General features: G+C 43.7%; 1 protein-coding gene across 3 annotated transcripts in view; it reads left to right on the top strand.

The window, feature by feature from the left end:
- The window catches only part of sema6a (sema domain, transmembrane domain (TM), and cytoplasmic domain, (semaphorin) 6A), a 96402-nt gene that overhangs the window by 6000 nt on the left and 64886 nt on the right, over positions 1 to 25516 (top strand). For 2 of the 3 annotated variants that reach the window (XM_061278738.1, XM_061278736.1), the window contains exon 1: positions 6446 to 6876. The gene's annotated coding sequence lies outside the window, so the exon portion shown is untranslated. Of the gene's footprint in view, positions 1 to 901; positions 990 to 6445; positions 6877 to 25516 lie in introns of those variants that run through there. The other variant, XM_061278737.1, reaches the window with a different exon arrangement.

Below are 25516 nucleotides of genomic sequence, written 5' to 3'. Positions count from 1 at the left end.
CTTTTCATATGTTTACAATTCTGTCAAAATGTCACCAAAATCAACGGCTTTGTTTTCAAATAATTCAGCTCACAAACTCAGTTGAGCAACAAAACACGTACGACTTGCCTATCTCTGTGGAACCTTTTAGAGCGTATTATTGTGTTCTATTTTCACACTACAAGGGAGATAGATTTACAAAAAAAATAAGACAAAAGACAAATATAAAGGCCGCCGGGTGAGCAGACACAACGCGAGTGAGAATGGAAGTCAGATTGAAAAATAGATGAGCGGCACCAGTGTGTGCGCAGACGCAGGATGACTTATTCATGTGTACATGCCATCAAATCACTCATAACCACCTTTCCCCCGGTCCGGGGCTCAGACCGAGACTTGAGACGACGGGGGTCAGGTCTGCGTGGGGATCAACAGCTGCAATAAAGATTTGGATCGTAATGTGAAATGTCAAGGGAACATCTGCTTCCTTCCCCTATGCCAATGTATTCCTTCCGAGTGATGCTCCCATAATCAGTTCCATCCTGCACTGGATTTTTGCAAGGGAATAATCCATTTTGTTGGTTGCACGTCATTTTTATCGCCAAACTTAGGGAGGACTATGACATCAATATTTTCATTGTTAGAAAGTAATTTGTTTTGCTGTTCTTATCTTTTTTTTATCTGTAATAATAACAATGAGGAGCACTGCCACAAAAACTGGAATGTCATTTTCAGTTGTATACAACCTATTCAAAAATAGTCTTTCGTCAATTCCACTTGCTTACCCTTTGTGAGTGTTTCCTGCCTCCATAGCCCCACCCTGATTTAATCTCTTCCTCATTACGCTTCCCTCGCAATAAACAATGTCCTCTTGTCTTTGGCCTTCTTCTTAATGTTTTGTTCTGCTGTTTTTTTTTTTTTTAAGATCTACCCTCCACCCACCTACCATCATCTCCCTTTTTTGGCGACCTGCGTGCCGAGATGATCAAAACCGCCATGACCATCAAAAACAGGTAGGTGACCCTCCTTCCCTTACACCTTGGACTCATCATCCGCCAATCACACAAAATATAGACACTCCCGTCATACCTATGGGCAATTCAGTCTTCAGTCAACCTCACGTGTTTTTCTTTTTTTTGGAATGTGGGAGGAGCCTGGAGTGCCCATTAAAAACCCACAAAAACACCGTGGAGGGCCTGAGATTCGAACATAGCTCCTACCATTCTGAAAAAAAGAAATCCAGCAGTAATACTCTATGGTTAGCCTTCCCCAGTGCATTTGCAATTGACGTCAAAAAGCACTCGCTCCCTCGAGCTTCAGTCTCCTTTAGCCCTCAAGAGGTAGACGATGGACAGGGGCAGAACACATGCACAATGCACTCAACGCGTCCAGTCCAGTCACCCCCACACAGACGCACAAGAAGTCCCATCTGAGATTCTAAAAGTCGATGCTCTCTAACTGTCACTGCTAGTTACAGACCTATCATGCAGAAATGCTGACTTATTTATGCCTTTCATGCAAACCAGCAAGAACAGAGGAAGCTTCTGCCTGCCGACAATATGTCTTAGTGTGTGTGTGCGTGCATACACTCTATTTGGCTATGCATTACATCATTTTGCCATTACAAGCAACAGATACCCGAGTTCTCTCTTTCACCAAACTCATTCTCAACATACACTTGACTGTATTGAGCCCCATCGATGCTAGGGGTTGAAAAAAAATCAACTCATCCTATTAAATTGTAATAAAATGTCACTTGGCAAATGAATGGTACCTCAAATTACCCAACGTGGCACTGGCTGACTTGTACGTCGAATAATATTTACCATTGCTTATTAATTATCATTGCAAAAAAACGTTTCCAAGTCTGCGTGTCTGTTGGTGCTGCACACTCGTGTCTGTGTGTGGGCGAGAGATCCTGGCATCATTAAATTCATAACTGGGGCAACCCACTCAATCACTTTTGTACGCTTCGTTCCAAGAGCTGCGAAGAATTGGGGGTGCATTGTGCAGGCTTGTGTCTGCCGCACGTGTGTGTGTGTGCGTATGTATGTACAAGTATTACATGCACACCGGCGCATGTGAGTGACACCTCCCTGAGATTACTGTCAGGTAGTAAACGCTCCAGGGCAACAGTAGCTCAGCTATTTGTGTGTTAAGTATAAAGCCGACTTCCTGACGAATGTCATTGCGGCCCGTATTACTGTTGATTGTGACTGTTTTGACGCCTCCTCCACGAGGAGAAGGTGACATATCGAGATGTACAGAAAACGTGCAGCAGGAGGGCCCGCTTCATCAAAATGCATATAATCACTGTAATGCTTGAGTTTCATATCCGGGCACAATATTAGGTACACCTGCACTCTAATAGTGAATGTAATTTATCACCATGCCCTGTTATACAAGCACTCCCATAGCATAAATTCAAATTTAAAATCAGACGCCGGTTTGGAAGCATTTAGGGACAAAGAAAGGACTATTATGCGCTGTGATATTTTCCTGCGTGACAGAAGCCACATATGGAAAGTTTTAGCATGGCAGCAGGTATGCGGTAGCCACAAATTGTCCATGTTTACTCTTTTCTACCTTATGGCTAAAATAAACTGGCTCCGTTGTTCATTCATGTAGACAGAGGAAAGGTACCAGACACTTTTATGCTCTGCCACATTGAATTGGCTTTTAGATATTAGATTTGTGTTATCATAACAAGGATCAAGAAGTCCTCACTGTATTTGTGGGAATAATACCTCTCATTGTTCATCTATGACAGTGATGTGTAGTGACAGGCAGAGAAAATGCATTGTTCTTCAACTAGATGGGAGATCTAAATAAATAAAATAATAAAAATAATGAAATAAAACAAACTAAATAAATCATGTTGCTTGGTTCCAAGCAAGCACAAAGCTTGTAGAGAGAGTTGAAGATGATGTTGGGGAAGTGATATTTTACCCAAAGTTGGTAGAGAGTAAAGAAATGAAGGAACGAGTTGTCAGGAAGTTTAACAGACTCAGTGTGGAACCAAGCTGAGTTTCTGAAGAATCCCCGGTGTGTTCCTGCTGTCTGTGCCCATTCTAGCCTGTGATGGTTGCTCTATTTCAACCACCTCGTCTCCGCGCAGAGTCCCGAATGTGCCTGGGACCGCTTTTGGTGATTGTGGCAGATACGGTTAAACTGAGTGATGACGAAAGAAGTGAGCAAGATGAACTCATGGAAACTGAAAATGAAGAACAACTATTCAAGATGGCTGACAGACACAGGGAGTATAGGAAGATCATTCCAGAAGGAAACATTAACGAAAATTAATTCGGGTAATTGATATTTACTAGAGTTAGGGTCGCACGGTGGACAAGTGGTTTGTATGTTTGCCTCGCATAAAAACGTCTCATAACAATACATTATTATTGGACTTGAATGCAAAATGAATGCATTCCGTGTTTCAACAAAACATTTCAACCTGAGTCTGCATTCCGGGTTCTGTTGCATGTTGGCGAACAGATTTAAACCAAATGAAGTGATGAAGAGAGGACTCGCAGGCACCAGGCCATTAGAGTACTGTCGACTTTTTGGCACGGCGCCACGGGGAGGCACTTCTGTACTGAGTCGCTACGCTAACAAGACGGCAATGGGGCCTGGCAGAAGTGAAATTACAACACACAATGTTTGCACATGGAACTTCTTTGTTCAGGTGGCTTGTTAGTTTCAGATTTTTATTGTTTTATATTTTAAGTGTTTTTATTTTTTGGGGGGGGGGGAGATAGATTTATTCTTATATGTGCAATTGAGCAGCATATGTTTTGGAGCTTGCTTCTGTTACTTGTTTGACAAATAGGTTCTGGTTTTGGTTTGGCCGCAGGCTTAAAAGTTGACATCAGATTGGAGTCTAAATGTACCGTGTAACTTTTTGAACATAGCAGTTGTTATTAAGCGTTTTTACTTTATAGCCCGTGTTGATAAGATCCGAGCATACGATTGGAGAAATTCGACCTCGGTGGCTTTCAAACAGGGGAGGGCAAATTTTTTTAGCTCAGGGGCCGCGGTTTTGTTGTAGTTTTTTTTTAAGATGAACAGATGGGTCAGGTCATTTGTAGATCGGGGGGAAACGGTTTCACTGCAGTACAAAAAACAATTAAATAAAAAGTATGTAATGTATCTATAAAACTTTTTATTTTAGTATCTTCTGTATTTTCTTTTTTACAATAAATTAATCAACTGCATAGTGCATTTATTAATATAAATGAAGTAAGTACCAAAATAAATACAAATATCTTGATACATTTATTTCAGAAAAAAAAAACGGCCAAATTAACAACAACAAATCGATGCAGTGAGGCTCATTTTGTTGTTTCATCACACATAGCAGGTTGGTTAATCTTGCACGATGTCACTTTTTGGAATACCTGAAGTCGTGGTTTTCAAAAATGTACGTACTCTGCATAACAGCAAAATAAATGTCACAGGACTCAAATTCAAATCCTCTGTTGGCCATATTAAAAAATGGAGAGCACCATATGGGGGCCGCAAACCACAGTTTGCCCATCCGCTGTAAAAGCATGTTTGTGTGTAGTGCAACCCACTGGATAACGGGAGGGGTCGTTGACCTACAACATGGAGGAACTGACAGACATGAGACTTAAAAAACATTCAGCAGATGCTTTGAATCACAACATTGTTTGCATGGACTTAAAAGAAAAAGAAGAAAAAGGTGCATTGGAGCGCTTGGCTGCAGGGAGGTCAGTTTGTCCGCGACCTCACTGCGAAGCAAAATATATGAGCTTGGGCTCTTCGGGACTCACAGCGAGAATGTTCTGGGTTCCTATCTCGGTTTTTCTGTGCCGGAGTTTGGATCTCTTTCTCTCTATGTAGCCCTCCCACTCTCCAAAAACGCTCGGTTTATTGAAGACCCTAAATTGCCCATAGGTTTGAAAACCGCTTTTCACTGAGTATTTTTGGCCTGATTACATTTGTCATTCAATAGAGTCCAATCTCGCCTCTGAACAGGATAAGTGTTATTTATAGCAAATGGAAGGATAGCATAAGGCATGCCTCGGGCCTCATTGCAGCATGTGACCAAAGGGGTCAGTGATTTGATTAGCTCTATCGCATTAGTCCCCTAACTCACATTGCCATTGAGCAAGATAGTTGAGTGATCTCAGAGTCAGCGAATCGTGAGTGTATTGACTTGGCTGGCTGTTAAGTGGCTAAACCGTTTGCAACTCTGCGTGTAGTAGAGTGACTCTGCGTCAGTTGTGCACCCGTGTTTATTTGTTACTTTTGATGAATCATAAAGGTACCACCAACAGCATGGTCTCTGTTGATCCTTCAATGGTGAGCTATATTAAATTCGCTAACAATGGTGAATTATTTTAGTTTTAGTACATGCAAGTCTTCAAAGCAACAAAGACAGCCTGACATTACAAAGGACAAACATATCACCCCATACCACCATTTTGTTAGTTTATGTTAAAATAAAAATAAAAATGCTTGTAATACAGTGATCCCTCGCTACTTTGGGTTTCGTTTATCGCGGCTTCACGACATGGCGGATTTGTTTTCAAAATCAAAAAAAACATTTAAAAGTCAAAATAAAACAGCTAAATTGAGGAAACGTTTCTAAACTTTAGGACAATGTAGTATTGCTCCAAATGTTCGTTTACATTCCTTTAGAAGTCCGATTTGGCGTGTTGGCACGATCGCGAATTTGCATCTTTCCGCTAACTCGTTAGCCTGCCCCAGAGGCGTAGCCAGGAATTTTTCCAGTAGGGGCGCACGCCCACAGGAAAAAAAAAAATCGAACATCACCCACGCCGTTCGCTGATTGCTAAAACAACATCCGGGTCCAGGAGGCAAACGGTGAATGGATAACATCGCGCACATAGAATAGCGCGAGCACATTCGCGCAAGACCGAAAGAAAAAAACGGTATGAAAATGAAGAATCGAAAAAGCTCGATTTTTTTCAACCGAGGCGCAGGGAGTCCTAACCGGGGCGCCGCCCCGGCTCGCCCCGGCTTGGCTACGCCTCTGGCCTACCCATTACTTCTTGTTGGTGACCGTACTTCGCGAATTTCACTAATCGCGGGTGGTTTTTAGAACCAAATATCCGTGATAAACGACGGATTACTGTATCTTTAAAAAGTGACAAAAATTGCAATTCTGCCAAAATTACATATGTAAATCCACTTTATTTGCAAGAAATGCTTTATTGGGGCGCACGAAAAACGAGTCGCGGCCCTTGAGTTTGACACTTGCACTATAGTGCATTGCAGCTCTTGTTTGCTCAGTTCATCCAGCCCGTTTTTGAACACACCTCGCTCTTCTTCCCAGAGTCCGAACTATTATTAGCAGCCCTGGCTTTCTCCTCCGTGCGTAAAAATAGAAATACACTTGTCCATAACTGGCACCCATTGACACAATAGCCCCTCGTTCCGGAGACGTAGCTCCTCCCAGTGCGCGCGTGTGTGTGTGTGTCTGTGCATGCGTGTGTGTGTGTGTGTGGCGGGTGGCTGACAGCTGGGCTCGCCTGCGCTCCAGCTCCACTCAGCTAAGAAGCTTCATCCCCAAATAGGATGACCGTCGGCGGCTGTCGTGGACGAGCTTGTGCGCACCTCAGTGACCGTCGCCACAACCGGGACTCCCGTTTCACTATTCTCGTGGGACACTTTTAGAGCCTCCTCATTACATCGGCGTGTCTTTCCCCCCTTTTCTTTCTCGTTTTCTAGTGCGGATTTCGAGATGGATATTCCGATTTGAGCGCCACGCGCACACACACGCACACACAAAAAAGAAGAGACGCGCAAGAGAAAAGTAGCGCTCGTATTGTTGTGAGTCGTTGCGTTAAGAATCACATTTTATGGATTACTAATAGACAACCGCTACCAGATCTGTCCATTCATGAGCTGAAGGTAAGATTTCATTGTATTGCTTGAACTTCCAAGCGCCTTTATTGCCTTTGATTTGAATCGCTCTTTTCGCTGCCTCCCCGTACGGGAGGAGGCTTGGTTTGTGTTTCAGCCGGGCGTCAAGTGCACCGGCCAGCAAGGTTCACTTTCCACTTTAACAACTTACTTTTCTTATTTATAAAGCGATTTGAAAGTTTGAATATGACATTTTAAGACAAATAGTGATTGCGTTGTGGTTTTTTTTTTTCATTTATTCTGGAGCGCATATCCGAGCGTGTTCCGTTTTAGGTTGTTTATCCATATGGAATAGAAGTGTCATTTTCAGGAGGACTACAGAATTGCAAATTATTAAGTTTAAATTCACAAAACAACAGCAATGAGGTCATTTTTCATCTAAAAAAAGATGTGCAAAAAGGAACTTAATTAAGCAAGACTCTTCACCAAATGATTGTTTACTGTTGGTTTAAGAATCTCATAAATCCCAAAACACCCAATGTGGATTAAAAAACATACATAAATTTTGAAATGATTCCAACACATTTCTCCTTTATAGAATGTAGTGCTATTCAAATGACAGCACTGATTTACATCCAGACATGAAGCAAATCAATGACTGCAAACGTCTCCATTGACATGCATCGGGATTGGTTAAATGAGCGGTTATGCGATATGAACCTATTGATCATTTGTTTTAACCTATTGACCGTGTATTGTTCTGACCGGGTTCAAGTGTGGTGTAGCAGGCTTTGGCTGCTCACGCTGGGGTGTGTTCAGGGACTGCATGTGCATGGTGCAGGGAAACCATTAGTGGTCACTATTGCTCTAGTCAAATGGACAGTATCAATGTTGCAATAGCTAATGAAATGTGTTCTTTGGAAAAGTTCTTTTCATCCGGCTTTTTAAACAAGCTCCGAGGTTGGGGGGGTACAGCCACACTCTCTCTCTCTCTCTCTCTCTCTCTCTCTCTCTCTCTCTCTCTCTCTCTCTCTCTCTCTCTCTCTCTCTCTCTCTCTCTCTCTCTCTCTCTCTCTCTCTCTCTCTCTCTCTCTCTCTCTCTCTCTCTCTCTCTCTCTCTCTCTCTCTCTCTTTCTCTCTCTCTCTCTCTCTCTCTCTCTCTTTCTTTCTCTCAAGCTCACATAATTTTGTTTTTGTGTGCTTTTTAAACAACCTTAAAATTTTTAAAAAAAAAATACAATCTCTCTCTCTCTCTCTCTCCATTTTCTCTCTTTCTCTCAAGATCACATAATTTTGTTTTTGTGTGCTTTTTAAACAACCTTAAAGATTAAAAAAAAAATACAAGACATGTTTTGGGCACACCTGTGTAACGCTAATAAATTGGCTTTGAACAATTAATAGATTATCATGTAAAACTGCAAGTTTTTTTTCTTTTTGTTGTAAAAAAAATAAATAAATTGCCTTCAGGGCACATAAAATCTTCTCGAGGCATACTGGAGAAAACGTGTAAATCTGGCCAGGCTACCTTCCAGAGGCAGGGGGGAAAAAAAAACCACAAAGCCCAAACAGTGCTTATCTGGCTTGTAACAATTCATCCAGTGACATGTTGTATTGCGAAAAGATGCATTACAGTGAAGCTACATGCTGGAGCGTGGCACTGTGGCGCGTTTGATCCGCCGATCTTCTAACAATAGCAATTGTCTATGACTGATGTGTATTTGTCACACTGCGTGTTGTGAAAGAGAAGGAAAAGAAGGGGGCCAACAGGAGTGCGAGTTGGTATTTAAATGTGCCACTCGAGGAAATACGCTGCCTGAATACAGTGGCGTTGAATAATTGATAAATGGCTTTGCTTCTTTTCAAAATGAATTGGCCTCCTTCTCTAAACAATGAGGCCAGTCAAGCCACTGTTAACTGTCACCGCTCGTTCAATGAGAGTCAATACCGAGGCGTTTAGTAGTCGTTGCGTTTATGCCTATTTCATGGCAGCCATGTTTTATTAATGCACACCCTCAGTGTGTGGGCTTGCTGATGATTTTTTTTCTTCGTTTCAACCGGACAGCATCAAATCCTTTTGTACTTGGTGGACTAAGGTTGTAGCACACATTAATGCATCTGCATTGAGAGTCTTGAATGAATCTAACGCCACATGGGAGCTGAGATTTGAATCAAGGACCTTGCCACCATGACATGAAAAGCTTCCAATTCTTTTGATGGTACAACAGTTTTTAATAGTGCTATCTTTTTCATCATCCCCTGTGTTGTGTTAAAAACAAAAGTAGTAATAATGAGTGAAAAATAAATGACTCTTCAAAATTGGTGCAAGTAAAAACCCTTGTTTGTTCCTCGCGCCTACTTTGACCCATTTTCACATTCTGTCGGAAAATTGCAGCAACATTGATGGAAAGCAGTGAAAGGCAAAACTGCCTTAATAGCGAGACTCGGAATAACGCATAGTCATAAAATCATGTACGTTTTGCACATGTCTGTCTTGGAAATACATTCTGGTGTCATGAAAGACGCTTTCAATATTTTTCTAAATGTTACACGGCACATTTAGTGATTTTCGCCGAGGTCATCTAATATGGGTTCTGATTCAAAAAGTTGTCTTTGTTCTAGATTTTCTTCTTATAGTTATTCTTCTCCCACGCAGTGAACACCATGAGAACGGATCTTGCCATACAGTGGCTTTATTCACCACAAGGCTCACTGACATTGTAATCACTTGCTAATCACTTGCTGTGAAATGTTATCGACGTTACACAAAAACACACACATGCACACATGACGTTCTATTTTCTAAGCTCCATTGTGCTCGTTCAAGCGGCTTTAATGAATACAAGTCCATGTCTAAAAACAATGGGCATCCTTGTTACATTAGCATAAGTGATTGAGCGCCTTTCGAATGCCAAAAATGCCACAAGCATGAAGGAGCGGGCAAAAACTCTCACACGCTGCAAGTTAATGACAGAATTGGCTGGGTGGCTCGTTGGTGTTTTGTCTGATGGTCCCTGGCGAGGCTTTGTTGTTTTCAATACAAAGTGAATTAGAATGCCAGCCCGTCGACTTGGAGATGCGTTTTATAGGTTCAACTTGGCCAAATGGGCTGCGGATGAAAAAAAAAAAAAAAAAGCATCAAACATCCTGGAACATTTACAATCAGCTTAAAGCATCATGGAATTGTTGCTGTTGTTTTTTTAATGCTCACTGTAAGTCCGTAGAACATGTGGAAATGTTTTTGTCACGGCCGAGTTGGGTTGGTTGTCATTAGTCAAATGGAACCGAGAGCGGGGATGCATTAGCGGAGATAATCCAGAAGCAGCAGTAGCAGCAGTGCTTTGTGTGATCACTTGACAGTAGACGGATAAATGAGCGGCCTTGAAGTCTCAAACTATACATTAGAGCAGCCGTCCCCAATGGACGGACAAACAAAGAAAGATTTGATTGACCGTGAGAGCATGAAAGGAGTTTTATTTTGAAAATCAGGTGATCTATCTGTGGCACTGCAAGCTGCTCGTCTTGGCCATGCTAGCAAAGCTAACAAAAAGGAGTCAGACCGCAAGCTAGCAAAAATGAGTAAAGCCCCAAGCTAGCAAATAAGAATTACTAGAAAAATCGTGATTGACCATGAGAGCATGAAAGGAGTTTTATTTTGAAAATTAGGTGATTCTGTCTGTGGCACTGCAAGCTGCTCGTCTTGGCCATGTTAGCAAAGCTAGCAAAAAGGAGTCAAGCCGCAAGCTAGCAAAAACGAGCAAAGCCCCAAGCTAAGAAATACAAGTAACTAGAAAAAATTGAGGAAAGTTTAGTTCAGTCTGTCACGATATTGTAGCGAAGCGTCCTCGGCTAGTACATGCTGAATGGTGATTCCCTGCTCCTACTACGCAAATAGTGTGACATCATAGTTGACAGTCGCCTTAAACAATGAACACATAAGGAAGGGCCTTCAATGCCTTCTGTGTCGTAATCCCACTCTATTGGTTTCAAAGGAGGCTTTTGTTTTTCTTATATTCTACTGCAGGGATTCCCTAAGTGTGATGCGCCTGGTAAACTGAACTGAATCAACCCCTCACTATGTCTCCTGTCCAGCCTACCATAACACAATCCGCCATATAGAAAATGGATGGAGGGCTAAATGGTACTAACGCTCTTTATGAAACATGCATCAAATGGTCACCCCAGCAAATCAGGGCGTGGCCTCTTGTTCCTGTGTGTGAGTGTGCATACATGTTTGCACGCTGTTGTTGCCGTGTATCCTTCCGTCCCTCCTCCCCAAGCTTGAACGATTGGCACCTCATCTCTCATCTATTAATCATAGAGAGCGTTTGCTCCTCTCGTTCCGTTGCCATAGTTTCAGGACCTGTGACTGTCAAAGAGGGGGGCCCGTCTGCCTCGAGACAGAGAGAGAGGAATTCAAGGAAAGAGGTGCGACCGGAGGAAATGATAAGTGAGGGGAAGGCAGAACAATTGGAAGGGAGCGAGTGGAGGGGAAGCCATCGAAGCGCCAATGGCGGCCAAACGCACCGAGCCGGTCCCGGCGCTGTGTGGAGTGTGCTTCAGGAACCAAAATGAATTCCATTTTTATCTCAGCGGTGAACCCTCCATCTCTTCTTTTGCACGTGCATCTTTTCATGCTCTCCCTGGCAAACACCGCTGCTGCTTTGCTGTTAGCTTCTGAATATATTCACAAGCTTCCAGATTGAGGCTCTTCAACGAGCGCCGCCGCCGCCGCTCCTCTGGTGTATTTCGGCACATTAAACACCCGCTTATTTGGCCATGTGCATGACAAGCCAGATAGATGATGGACCCAGGCCTACTGTTTCATGCTCAGCTGCATGTTTTGATGGTAGATCAGGTTGAAATCATATGATGGATTCAAAGGGAAGCCATGTGGGAAGTACCTACCAATACAAGGAGTATATGTATCCGTCTGTCATAATACACTAAATCCAAACCTACTTCTCAATCAATTGGTCAATCTATCTGGTTATCTAGCCACAAACCGAATTTTCCACATATCAACCAACCAAAATAAATCGGCCATCTCATTGTACAGCGGAATTTTATTCCACCAAATATCGGAATTGCTATCGGCCTCACAAATTCCATATTGGTCGGGCCCGGTTATCAAAACATCTCTCGATCCAGCCAGCTATTACAGGTTTTTTCTTCTGCGCTTCTGAATTTTGATTCAGAATGCGCTGAATGAATACTTGTTGTTGTACTTACTCATGTTTTGGCTCCAGGCTCTTTGTTTACTTCCGTTCTGACCCTGAATATGTTTGTGGTTGGAGACTAATCCGGTATCATATGATGCCATTGATCTGTCTGTATGTCTGCCAGCTCCTACTTTTTTGTCAGCTGGTCTTTTTTTTTTTTTTTTTTATCTTGTCTGTCCATCTCTTCAACTATCCTATTCAATCTCTTTTCTCTTGCTGTATAACATACTCAACAATAAGCTGTGTGACTTCAAGGAGCCATGCTTGAATTTTGGCTCCAGTTCTTTCTCTCTTACTTTGTTTTTTCCTGACCTAGATCACGGCAACAACTACACTAATGTGGCACTTGCACTATCACCACATCTTATCGCGTCCTGCCCGGCTTGTGAGCCTCTCCTGTGGGAGCGTTCAGGCCGGAGCCAACTGGCAAGCGGCGACACGGCTCTCGGTGCACACATGCATGCTAAGCGCGTGTGTCCTCTCAAGCCGAAGCCATCCTCATGCAGTGATTCCCAACCTCTGTGCTGCATCCTGCTCAAGAAACTCCCTTCGAAAACTTCTCATTGTGAGCCAGTGGAGGGCCAGTGGGCAGTAACCTAAGAAAGCCTCAATGTCTATGTAATTCTGCACCTTCCGCATATGGACCTTCTGCGACGAGGGGATTGCCATTAGAGGAAGTGAGAAGGTGTGCTGGCCCATTGTGCTGATGGCACCGAGGTGCTCTTTTACCTTTTGAAGTGATGAGAGTGCAGGTGACATCATGTTGGTTGCATTCTCAGGTGCGGCAGGTGAATTAATCCAAGGGGGGGGGGGGGGTGAGACTGGACAGAGCCATGCATGCATTCATGACTGTGTGTGTGTGTGTGTGTGTGTGTGTGTGTGGTGCGCATTCGTCATCAAAGCAGAGGAAATCCAACGTGTAAGGTGATCTGTATGCTCACGGCAGAGAAGCTGTCATATTCTCTCACACGTTCTTTCACACGCGGCATCCACAAGGAAGTTTTCATCTCATTATCCAAGCTCTCCAACTTCCCTCTTCCGCATTTCTGCTGCCGTTATATCTCAGCCGTCATCACGGCGCTCCGAAACCCGGCCCTGAACCGGACCGGACCTCGTCAAGTGACATCCTAGCCGCCGGGTCATTTGTAACAAGCTCATTCCTCTTGCTCATCTAACGGCTTAATGATGATGACAGATTGCTTGCCATTGGCCTTGGGCTAATATTAATCACTTCCAGGTAGAGAGTAAAAGATCTGCTGTGATCTGTACTTACTTGAGGATTCACTCTACGGACTGACCGTTCATTTTTTTATACCGGCTTGTCCTTGTTAGGGTTGCAGGTGGGCCACGGCAGACTGGTCGCTGTTTGATTGCAGGGCGCTTTCATATAAATAATAAAAAATATTCAGACTCAGATTCACAGTCTTATTCAAATTAGAGTAGTCTAAGCTGCTGCTCTCATGACCCGACTCCAGATCAGTGGTAGAAAACGGATGCATGGATGGACGGATAGATGAGCTAAAAATGAGTACAGATTTGTTTCGCTTAATCAATTAAGTGACTCAATCACGGGTCAGACTCATAATTCACCCCCTTCAGGCTTAATCATCTGTCACTCTGAGAAATTTGGGGCAATTTAACGCTCTTGGGAAAGTTTGGGAAGGCCCTTTATTTGTTCCAAAATGATTGTGCGCCAGTGCACGAAGCGATAAAGTTTGAATAAGTTGAGTGGTAGAATTTGATCTGAAAAATGATGAAACACATTACGAGTTGCTTTATTCCTAGTGCCGCTTAAAACAAACAGCAAACTATCGACTACATATGTTCCTGCGTCTCAAACCTTGTTAGAAAATCAGGCCTGTCTCTTCCTGTCTCGGTCAGAGTGGCCGGCGGACTTCGAGCGATTCCCTGGAGGATCCTCCATTTCACAATCCAATCAGGCAGAACTCGGAACAATATTACCTCTGTGTGTGCGCGTACATTTATTACATAGTTAATGAACAAATTGCAGCCATGTGGCACGCTCTGGTGGCGTGGCCGGTGGAAACGTTGTGACTTACGCTGCCAAGTACCTCTCACGTCCCCACTCATTCACCCCCCCCCCCATCCCCCCCATCCCGTCACCACAGTGCCCACACATGCACACACATGCTGGCCGCGGCCACAAGGCCCCCAGTGTTCCCGGCCCGTCTGTCCATCAGCTCATGCGGAGCGCCGGGCTGGGAGTACTTATCATCACTCTGCTGAGTGGAGGCCTCACAAAGACTTACTCACATCTCAAATACACACACGCATGCGTTAGCACATTACACATTACACGTAGTCCTGATCTGCCTGGTGGCTGCTGTGACAGTCAGGGAAGTCCTACATCTCTCCGACTAAACACTTTTGTCTGGGTTGTTTAAATGCGCTTTGTTGAAAGATAAACAAACTGTCACCTGGATTACGCTCGGTGGCAGCTTTTCAGTTTTAAAAGCAAATGTGACATCGCTCGTCATTCTCAGAGGCCCAGTGATTGACACATGAAACAAAAAAAGATGACAAGCGCACGAAATGTCCTGTGCTTGATTTTTTTTTGCTTTGTGCCACAAGGGATCAGGAAATACAACAGTTGCTTACGATGATGTTTTACCATAAGGTGACCATTAGCATTTTATTTTAAGATTGCTAAACAAACAAAAAATTCGTAATAATACATAAAGTTTCAGGCCACATGTCATGGGCTCGGAATTTTAAGACAAACCCAACCAAAACTTGATAAAAAAAAAAAGAAACAGAGCTAAAGTCTTGAATCTTAGATTAGCATTAGCATCACTATTAGTTCATTGTTGTGTGCCGTAGCAGGATAACACAAACCTAGCACAGTTGGCAATTCAGGATTATTAAACATGTTTGGATGACTATTTATTGTAGCCCTCCGATTGCTTGGGAATTTATTTTCTTGATTACGCTGATGAAAAAAGTTCATACCTTGACAAAGTCCTGTGATTTCTCATTATTCTCTCAGAAGCAAACACGTTTATCGTATTATATTGATCGAAACCAGAGAAAGCATTGCTGAATGCAATTAATCCAATGTGATTTTGAAGCATCGCATCCTGGGCCAAAGTCGGAAAATGGCCGAATGACAGACAGCGCCGATGATGATCGAGCTATCAAGTGCGAGCGCACTGCCAGGTGTTGGGCGGGTCGCGGCAATGGGAAGCAATCAGGATATCTAAGTGGATAGAAGAGAGAGAAGGAAGCCAGCCTGTCAGAGCCTCTAATAGAAAGTGTCTGGACATTTGGCCAAGTAGACAGGAAGTGAGAGGCTGATGCCTCGACAGTGAAGATGATTAAGCCAAGATAAATAAGCTTCTACCTCCGAGCGGCCCTTCTTTAATGCGCACAAAAGCCGGGCCGCATGCTGGCCTGTCGTGAGGCGAAGAGCTTTGACGGGTAGGAAAGAGTGACAAGCTGCGAGCGAGTGAGCGAGGTGGGCAGCAGAGAGAAGTGCCTTGCATGATAATGTATTCATTCAGCCCCAACCAAACCCCCCACTCTTGATAATGTTCGCAGCATGCTTGGCTTGACTCATTCATCAGCGTCTACCGGGGGCCCTTTCAGTTTATTTGCCAAGAAGCCAATGGCTGTGGGTCTGCGAAGGTGTGTGAACCCTGAGTTTGTCTCCTTTGTATGAGGAATACAGTGTGTGTGCGTGTTTGTGTGTGTGTGTAAAGACTACGAATGCCGCTGTGTGGATTGCCTGGCTACAGCATCCGCATTCTGAATCAGTGCGTAATCTGCAATTTTCATTTTACGTGAGAGTATTTTTCCTCCAAAATGTATCATTGACACTAGAATTGAACTCTTGACCTTTTAATTAAGTTCGGAAGCTGAGGCATGGTTTACGTCATGTGACACAACATCATTGGAGGATTTTTTTTTTTTTCTCTTCCCCATTGGATCTGATTGTAAGAGAGAACAGGTGATCTCATGAGATCCGGTAAGGTTAGCTCACCTGGTAACCAGATAGGAAGGCATTACAAGAGCAGAGGCTATCAAGACTCGGCATCCGTTAATCATTTACACGACTTGACCGACTGTGTTTCTTTGCATTCGGATCAAGGTGGCATTTAGAAAAGCTTCCGGGTTTCCGGGCTCAAGACCAAAAGCACTCAGTGGAACGATGACACAAAAGCTGTTCTAATTATGTAAGAATAAACAAACTAGGTTGAAAGGCAGAGCATGTGAATTTTATCTTCGACAAACCCAACACGCATTTGATTTGGTGGCCTTGGTCTCACTGAAACGGGTCAATGTGTTTTGGAGCTACACCGGGAACAAACATAACCTGCCGCGTGAGGTAATATCAGTGTTGCTGTTTTTAGAAATGAAGCAAATGTCTCTAAGCACCATCCCGAGCTCATCCGCACTTTTACAGTACGTTACATCAGCACACATGCAAGCGAGGAAAGGGGATGGCATGAGGAGAGGAGACTGGAGGTGCAGCTCTGACCTACATAACGGCAAGTTAGCAGCAGCAGTTTTATTCTATTGTCATTATTTAAGCGGAGAGCTCGATTTTAAAGTCACTCGAGTCGCATGAACTTTCTACTTTTTGTTTGTTGCAGACCGAAAGGCATCGTTTGATTTTTGTTGAGTTCAAATGTCCATTACATGTCCAATATATTGTATTTTTATCCATTTGTGAATTCCATAAAAGCAGAGAGTGGGGCCCACCCCCTGCTCAGCAAACATGTTTGCGCGTGGCTGCTTGATAAGACGAGACATGTGTTTGTGCTGGCGCCACTGCAGCGGTCATTTCTTTCACACATTAACAGGTGAAGGACTCAAGTGTATGCATGGTGCGGTTGAGTCAGACATTGCTAAATAAGCAAACCAACATAGCGTACAAGGAATGAGGAAGCGTCACACATACCGATGATGTCATCTGGTTGGAATCGAAATCGTTCGCTGTTAGTGTTTTTTAATTATCTCCAAGTAGTGAGATGCACTTAGCGTGTTAGCTTAGCCTCTCCCGCGTACGTGATGCTTTTCAGTAAGGCACACAAAAGCATTGCAAGACTTTCTCAGTTTCAACACTCCTATGGTTAATATTTGATATTTCTGATGAGGTGTGATGGCTTTCGAGGGCAGACCACTCCGGGCCTCCCGCTATTTCCATTCCCATTCGGCAGCCGTCTGTGTGAGGCAGCCTCCGTGGCCTCAATTAGCGTGTCGCGCCAGCTCTACCTAGCTGCGCTACTTGCATAATAAAGCCCGACTCTCGTTGCCCGGCCCACCGAGGAGGCACTCGGATAACCTCCTGGCCTGTAACACGGGGGCTAATTAATGGGGTAAATGTAGCCCGAGCTGTGACTACTACGCCACTAAAGTACGAGAGGAGGTGCCTTAATGAATTGATTGTTATTTGGAATGCTCCACCGGTCAATTGAAAAGGAGACTGGTGGAATGCACTGGTTGCAAAATTAGCTCCACTTTTCACAGTCGAATGACGTGATGTGTTTAAAGGCAAGAGTCAGCTTTTACAAAAGCTCAGTTGAAGCGCTTGGGTCGATTTGATCCATCTGGGTTTTGTACAAATCGACCCAATTTTGATGATTCATCTCTAAAGAACATGACATGAGCAATGGAAAAGTTTGATTCATGCTGTGACAACTAAATACCCCCCCCCTCCATAATGTCAATCAAAACTTTATTATCATCATGACATTTTATCGAAAGTCTTGGCCAACCAAACAAAATGTCATCTGTTTTTCACTTTTACACGATGATGAAACGATACCGTTATAAAAGAGAAGTGTGGTTGGGGAAGGTATTGATTCTCTGATTCTCAGGAGCCTTTTACAGCTTTTAAAAATGGCTCTTCCCCGTGTGTGGATTACGAAGGAATGGATGACCAGATTAATCAATAGAATAAGCATGGCGAACAATTAACATGGCGTTCACCTCGGATAATTTTATTTCCTCTATCTATCTATCTATCTATCTATCTATCTATCTATCTATCTATCTATCTATCTATCTATCTATCTATCTATCTATCTATCTATCTATCTATCTATCTATCTATCTATCTATCTATCTATCTATCTATCTATCTATCTATCTATCTATCTATCTATCTATCTATCTATCTATCTATCTATCTATCTATCTATCTATCTATCTATCTATCTATCTATCTATCTATCTATCTATCTATCTATCTATCTATCTATCTATCTATCTATCTATCTATCTATCTATCTATCTATCTATCTATCTATCTATCTATCTATCTATCTATCTATCTATCTATCTATCTATCTATCTATCTATCTATCTATCTATCTATCTATCTATCTATCTATCTATCTATCTATCTATCTATCTATCTATCTATCTATCTATCTATCTATCTATCTATCTATCTATCTATCTATCTATCTATCTATCTATCTATCTATCTATCTATCTATCTATCTATCTATCTATCTATCTATCTATCTATCTATCTATCTATCTATCTATCTATCTATCTATCTATCTATCTATCTATCTGTGCGTGCGTGCGGAGGTTGGTTCGTAGCTCTCGAGTAAATGGAGCTCAAAGGAGATATATCTGTCACAGTGGGATGTATCCACAGAGAACTAAAGGGGGAGGGTAAAGGACCTCACAAGTAAGTAGCTTTGGTTACCTTTTTAAAACGATAGCAATCTCACCATTGGACATGTATCGGAGCGTGCTCACAATTGCAGTCATTTGCAAAGGAACAAATGGGATACTTTATTACCTGCCGAGCTGATGAAACGCTATCCTTGCATGTGAGCCGTAATAAGCTTTGAAGAAGCTTTCATGGCCTTGGGAGTGAGTTTGCTGCTAATACATGGAGGAAGGTGGGGTCATACAGGTGCAGAGATGCATATCTGCAGAAATGTGCCCCTTCTGGCCCATTCATATAAAACCATAAAGCATAGCCACCATAAACTTCAAACTCAATGTAAGTGTATATTTTTGTTATTGGTTATCCAAGAAGTGGTAACATGGAATGTAAATGTAGTTGCACTTAGTGTAATGGTACAATATAGGGCTTCGTAAAGCACACATCGCCTGAGGGCTAGCATATGTTGCGTGGTGCCTTGTGTCTATTTTCTTCCCAGCTATCTACTATCTGTGTTTTGGGGCTGGTTCTACCTGTCATGTGCTGTTACATCAGATATCTTTTATGTGCTGGGAGTCAGATCACTTGATGCAGATTGTATCCATGGCAAGGTCAGTTTGAGGCTTTTGACATGTTTGGATGCTGTAAATCTTAGATGCCAATTGGAATTAAAATCACTGTGATAGCTCTCACGGAAAATTTTCTGAACAAATGTAAACATTTTGCTTAACTAGCTGCATTGGATTTGAAAACAAAAAGGTTTTGTCATTTGTTGCTAACTAAAAATATAGAACAATATAAGTTAAAAGTCAGCCATCTTTTTGTGGCTCACAGGTTAATTGATATTTGTAACCATGACAACCTTGTAACATATCATTTTTTGAATTTTAAAATGTTTTTTTGTTCAGGAAAATGTTTTTTCAACTTTAGTTTTAAATTCTTTTGTCAATTTCATTCACTAATCACCCCGTTTCCAGACCGATGATGTAATCTGAATTGCCATTGAGATTTTCTAAAATGGCCATCGAAACGCTAAGCAGAGACAAGCCACTGTTCTGCGTGGGAGTATTAAAACAACGCATATTAAAACCTCATCTGCTTTCCTTCACTTTCCTCTCAACGACAATATGTTTGCAATTGGAACATCAGAGAGCGGGGAGGACAGTGACTCATGCTTTCGAACCGGATCTCGGTCGTGCGCGGCGGCTGTGCGGTTAAACGGCCTGCCTCTTCTATTGCGAAGTGATGAAAAACATAACCGAGTGAGTTTATCGGACCATATCCGATTTTAATGTTTCGGTTGAACCCGAGCAGTTGTGATTGTGTTGCTGCACGCCCGCCCACCCCGCGGGCTTCCGTCACAAAGAGCCATTCGACACCACAGAACGATAAGACAAAAAAACTTGTATGGGGTAGCCCACTAAATCACATGATATTTCCCCTCGTCTGTGTTTGAGCCGATAAGGCGATTGTTTCCTTCTATTTGGGCTTGAAGTTTAGCAGAGGAAATGATCGAATTATGAGTGTGCTTCCCTACTCGCCTAAAGGCTACGTTTGAGTGGCATAAACCGGAGCGGTACATTTACATATAAATACGCCATTGAAAACAGTTAACAACCAATAACTTGGACCACATTTTGGGAGCCATGACTACCAGACTGTTGGATGTTGGCAATTTCCTGAAGAAATAAACTCATTTGTTATGTTAGGAGTAAAGGCTGATGAAGCAAGCTCTCGGTTTCACAGCGTCTTGCTCCCGTTCGTGAAAGTGTGCGTGCTTCTTCTTGTGTGTGCACATTTACCCTTCTGCAGTCTCGGCCATCCCGCTGTGCGCGTGTGTGTTCTTAGGTGTGTAACCCCACCACCACCACCACCACCACCACCACGTGAGGTAAATATTGCAGCAGCGGGAGCTAATCCGAGCATGACCGGAGCAGAGGTAGAGCAGGAGCGTCAAAATGCGCACAGAGCTCTCTTTATGTGCCCCTGAATATGTTTCAACCAACCGAGCGAGGCTCTGTCAACGTGGTTCATTGTGCACGGGGGAAGTGGGTTGTTCAGATGGTAATGGCTGCCAGCCAGAGTGGGCTCCTTTAAGGCCCGTTTGTTTTAGCGGGTCTCTCACTGAGCCCGCGAGTGGATGGAATGTGACAGGGTGCACCGCTGTTTTACTTACTGTAGCTTAATTGAGCCTGAGAACGGAGACTCAGCAAGCGAGCGAGTAAATGCTCAGAGGGAGGAGAGAGTGGAAGCAGAAGCAGAAGCATCTCGTCGGTACAATGGGGTGGCTAATGAGCACGCGTGTCCAAAATCCTCAGCGTTGCCATTTATTTTTATTTACAGTTTGGCTATTTATTGCTGGCGCTTTTCTTTCTTTCTTGCTACATTTTCTAGGTCAGGAAGAAGCTGAGGCTTGTCTCCGCTCATTAAGCTACTTGAATGCAACGGTTTTACAGTGCGACAGTGAGAGACAATGAACATGCCTTCTCTCATTTACCATCATTTACTATGCACCGCTTGCAATTTCAGCGGCCTCCACATTAGGTACACGTAGACGTACTCATGAGATCCAGTCGCAGAGCTCTATCGAAATGATAGCTATTAACATGTGTATTTTAATTGCTAATAATTAATTCAACAATATTGTAGCTGTGATGCAGTGCAGCTAAATGAGTAATACATTTCCGTAAATATTCTCATCCATCGAGGCGATTAAATTCTCAGGGTATTGAATTGATCACAATTGAGCTTTTCTGGTGTCAGAACAAAAGTGAAATAATTAGTATCATTTGAATTTGAGCTCATCCAATATTGTCACTCAGTTATTTTGGAACTTGCACCATGGGGAAGGACAGTGTGATATATGTCCACTAATAGTTTCATAAAAATGTCAGCCATGTCGTAGTGTGTGGTCTGCTGTAGTACCCTTTCGTAGCAAGGCCGCGAAAGGGAAAAACGATGAAGTTACTCAGAACCAGGTGGAGGTCACACATTCTTAACTTAAGCCCCCCCCCCAAAAAAACCCTCCTTCCCATCATTTGGTTGACAGCCTAAGCTATTTTAAGTCTCGGCCTGGACGTCTTGTCTTGATCTATTGCCTTACACCTAACGTCTCCTTCTCTTCACGTGTGAACGCTTGACACCATCAACCTCTTTTTTTGGGGGGCTAAAATTGTAGTCCATAAATTATTTGCCCTTTGCACCCATCGCACTGTTTGGGAATAGTAGAGTATTCCTCAAGTATGCGAAGTGAAAGAAAGATAAATCGCTGCCTGACTCTCCAGCCGAGCATAAAATAGCTTGGCTGTGCTCTCGTCTGATGGCCGCCAACGAAGAGCTTATGCGCTTCTCCTTGATGCTTTTTTTGTTTGTTTGTTTTGCCGAGAAGAAATCTCACACTGAAATGTTAGCGAGTTCCAATAAACCTTACATAATACCGTCCTCGACTCATCGGTAAACTCCTTCACATTTTCCGAGCAGATATGAGGTGATTTTGTGACGTCCACCTGATTGTTGCCACGCCTGACATTTGAGAAGGGACGCGAGCAGTGAGATCTTTAGAATCTCCCTAAAGCTGATCATTCCATAGGAGGAGCAAAAAAATAAAAAATAATAACATGGCATTTCGAGACACAGGCCGCGCGAGGAATTTATGTAGCAATATGTTTATTGTCGTTTGCAGTCAAGCGGTGTACCGCGACGGCACGGCGTCATACTGAAAGATGCTTTTAATATTTTGGGTTGCTTTTTTAATGCTTACGAAGGACACACTTGGGGAATTTTCAGTCTAGAAAGTTATTGGAGTACTTTTTTGTTACATTTTCATCAAGGCGACATGGTGGAGGCTAGCGGTTAGCACATCTGCTGCCGGGGCCCTCCTGTTTAGTGACGACTGTGCAGGTGTACCTAATGTTGTGTCCAGTGGGCGCATTGGCTATTCTTATTTATCGGACCGCCCGAGCATTCCTCAACAAACTGTTGTTTTAAGATGTCTCAGATGACTTCCGAAAACGCCGTCTAATGAGACATCTCAACATCTGTGACATGTTTACGGCCGCGGTTTTACATGCTGTAGGTGACCCCCCCACCCTGCCCCTACCTCCCGGGTCTTTTCAATCACCACTTAAGTTTACACAGTCACTCCCTGTGCTTGAGCTTCCTGCAGTAGACAGTCTTGCTATGTCTTTGTTTGTTTAGGTAATGGATTCCCACTCTCTATTGTGGTTCCTGTCACTGGTTGATTGATAGGCTAAAAAAAAAAAAAAAAAAAAACACCTTGTGCGAAAGTCATCCTTGCATATCTTCCGGGATGAACCCTCATGGAGACGAACAAATTCCACCGTGACAAAGTGGCTCGCCGGCATCCGGATGCTCATTTTTTTTGCACCAACGAGCCGTGGCTTTAAATCCAGAAGGCGAAAACAAGGTTGAATTTGTGTGCTTGTGACAGTGCCGCCTCTAAAGAGACAGCTGAGATTATATGCGTGGACGGTTTGGGGGTCCTTCCATTCATCGGCCATGTCACCCCGTGGGGGAGGACTAATTGGTGGCCTCCAAAGAGCCCCCTGTTTTGTCCCCGGAGCTCACAAAGGCATCTGGGTGCAGTCGGGTAGAAGACGGAGGGTCGGGGGGCCTCGGAGGAAGGCGGCAGAGGACGGGTTTCCCATAGAAGAGTTGGCCGGGATGACCCAGAGGGGGGGGGTCCTGCGTGGCCTCCAGCTTCCAGGCGAAGACGACACATTCACTCGTTCACACGTTGGGGTGTGGGCGAGGGGGGTGAATCTGGTGCCAGTCGCTGGCCTCCTCCTCTGCAAATGATCCAAGGCTGACCCACATAGTCAGCCATGTGTGAGACTTGCCTTTATTGGAGAGCCTGCTTGAAACATTGAATTACGGGTGCTATGCGGCGCCTTCTCGGCTGCGACCGTACCGGGCCACCGTGTGGGCTGATGTGGTTCACCCCCGACCCAAAGAAGCTTGAAGAGATGGCTAATGGAGAGAAACTTAGCAACCTACAAATGACCATTGTGCTAACTCAAACTCAGTAGTGCAACTGATACTATATTTAAAATGGCAGTCTTAGATGAACGCCTAAAATCCTCATAGGTACGTTTGCAATAATTGCCTCTGCAGCGGGAAGGTCTCTGAGACGTTGACGAGAAAGAAAGGTGATAAAACAGCGAGACCTGGGCCGTATTGATCGCAGCGCGTCCTGGCTGTCTTCATCTGTCGTGGTTGCAGTCCACAGCCAAGTTATTAGTGTCTGCAAAGCAACGAGCCGCGGGCATTAGCAGCTCTTTAAACAAAGTCTGTATTGATTTTGGACTCACAGGCAAGACTTACATGTATGATGTGTATTTAATTAGCATCAAGCATCTGACTGTGACATTGTGCAGGGGTCATACATGAGCTTAAAACAAAATGCTCATTTTGCTCTCAAAGTCGATTCGGGATAACAATAAACACCCCGACGCCCGAGCCCTAATGATGCCCAGTTTTGCTTTATAGACGTTTTACCATTACCGCACCCACAAGCAGTTTTATGAGCCTTTTAGCCTCTTCGCCCTCGACAATATTCAATACATATTCCGTCTTTTGACTCCCTTAAAAGTGGCAAATGGAACAGTGCTAATAGTTTATCCTGAAGCCATAAAGATAACTCAGCTGCGTTGTGGAGCACGTAACACGTTCTCGCCTCTGCTCGGCTGTTTTCTCGCTTTCCGTTTGATTGGTGGTCAGCCCCGGCACTTGAAGTGAACGGCGTAATTGGCAACCGGCGTCGGCTAATGAAGCGAGCGGGTCAAGCGTTTGCACAATGAAGGCCGGCTTGCCCGCGACAGATGTTTTCCGAGAGAGAACGGCGGTTCTTTGGCCTTACGCCTTTTTGACCTGATGTTAAACTGTTGCTCCTTCTGCGTTAATCATCCAATTAGAATGAGAAGGAAATGCGATCGAGACGGTCGCATCTGTACAGACAGCAGACGAGCTGTTTACACTACCCGAGACGAGCGTATTCATCTGTCAGCCGACCTCTTATTTGTTTTGATGCCGCGCCGCATTGGCGTCCTCAGATTTAGATGAAAGATGGCGCTGATGGCGTGTCACCTGTCATGTTTTTGGGTCTATTTGCACAGATCAAACTCTGCCCCCCTCTCTTCATGTTGAACAGTAAAGACTTTGTGGAACTCTCAGGCTGGATCGAAAGAACTGGTTTTCATCTCTGTAGCGACGGTGAAACATTTGTGTTGCTAAAGCGTCAGTGGAGTCTCATCTGAGATGTTTTCAACCGGTTTGGCGTTTGAGTCAACTGGCCATGATCCAAATCTTGAGAAATGATCCGGAACTGTATCTCTTTCCATTTTCATTTGCAGTCCTCCATTTTGTCTTGTGCTCGCAAATTTGGTTGTGCTTGCACCGAACAATCAAGAGTCTTCAATGAACCCAATTGGTGATTTTCTATGTTTCTAATGCAGATCAGATTTGTTCAGAAATTTAAGTATGGCATTGCGTTGGACTTTTCTTGTCTTACTTCTTCTTCTGGAACAAAAGGATCACCTTTGACTCTAAACATCTTATGCTCGCAACTTGACTAACACCAGTAGCATGTCATGAAAAGCTTTGATTTAAGTGCTGAGGCTTTGCAGTGCACTCACTTCTGGAACCCATTTGGAGTCGGATGAAACCACATGAAAAGTCGGCCCCCATCCTTCATCCTTCCGCCCCCATCCCACCGCCATCTCTCCCCTCCTTCCGTCCACTGCTGTTTGAAGATTAGTCAACTTTACTGGATCTTGTAATCAGTTGACGTCGACCACTTGTGAA

Source organism: Syngnathus typhle, linkage group LG5 (genome assembly GCF_033458585.1).
Source record: "Syngnathus typhle isolate RoL2023-S1 ecotype Sweden linkage group LG5, RoL_Styp_1.0, whole genome shotgun sequence".
NCBI classification, from domain to species: Eukaryota; Metazoa; Chordata; class Actinopteri; order Syngnathiformes; family Syngnathidae; genus Syngnathus; species Syngnathus typhle.
This window is presented reverse-complemented; position numbering and strand designations above follow the sequence as displayed.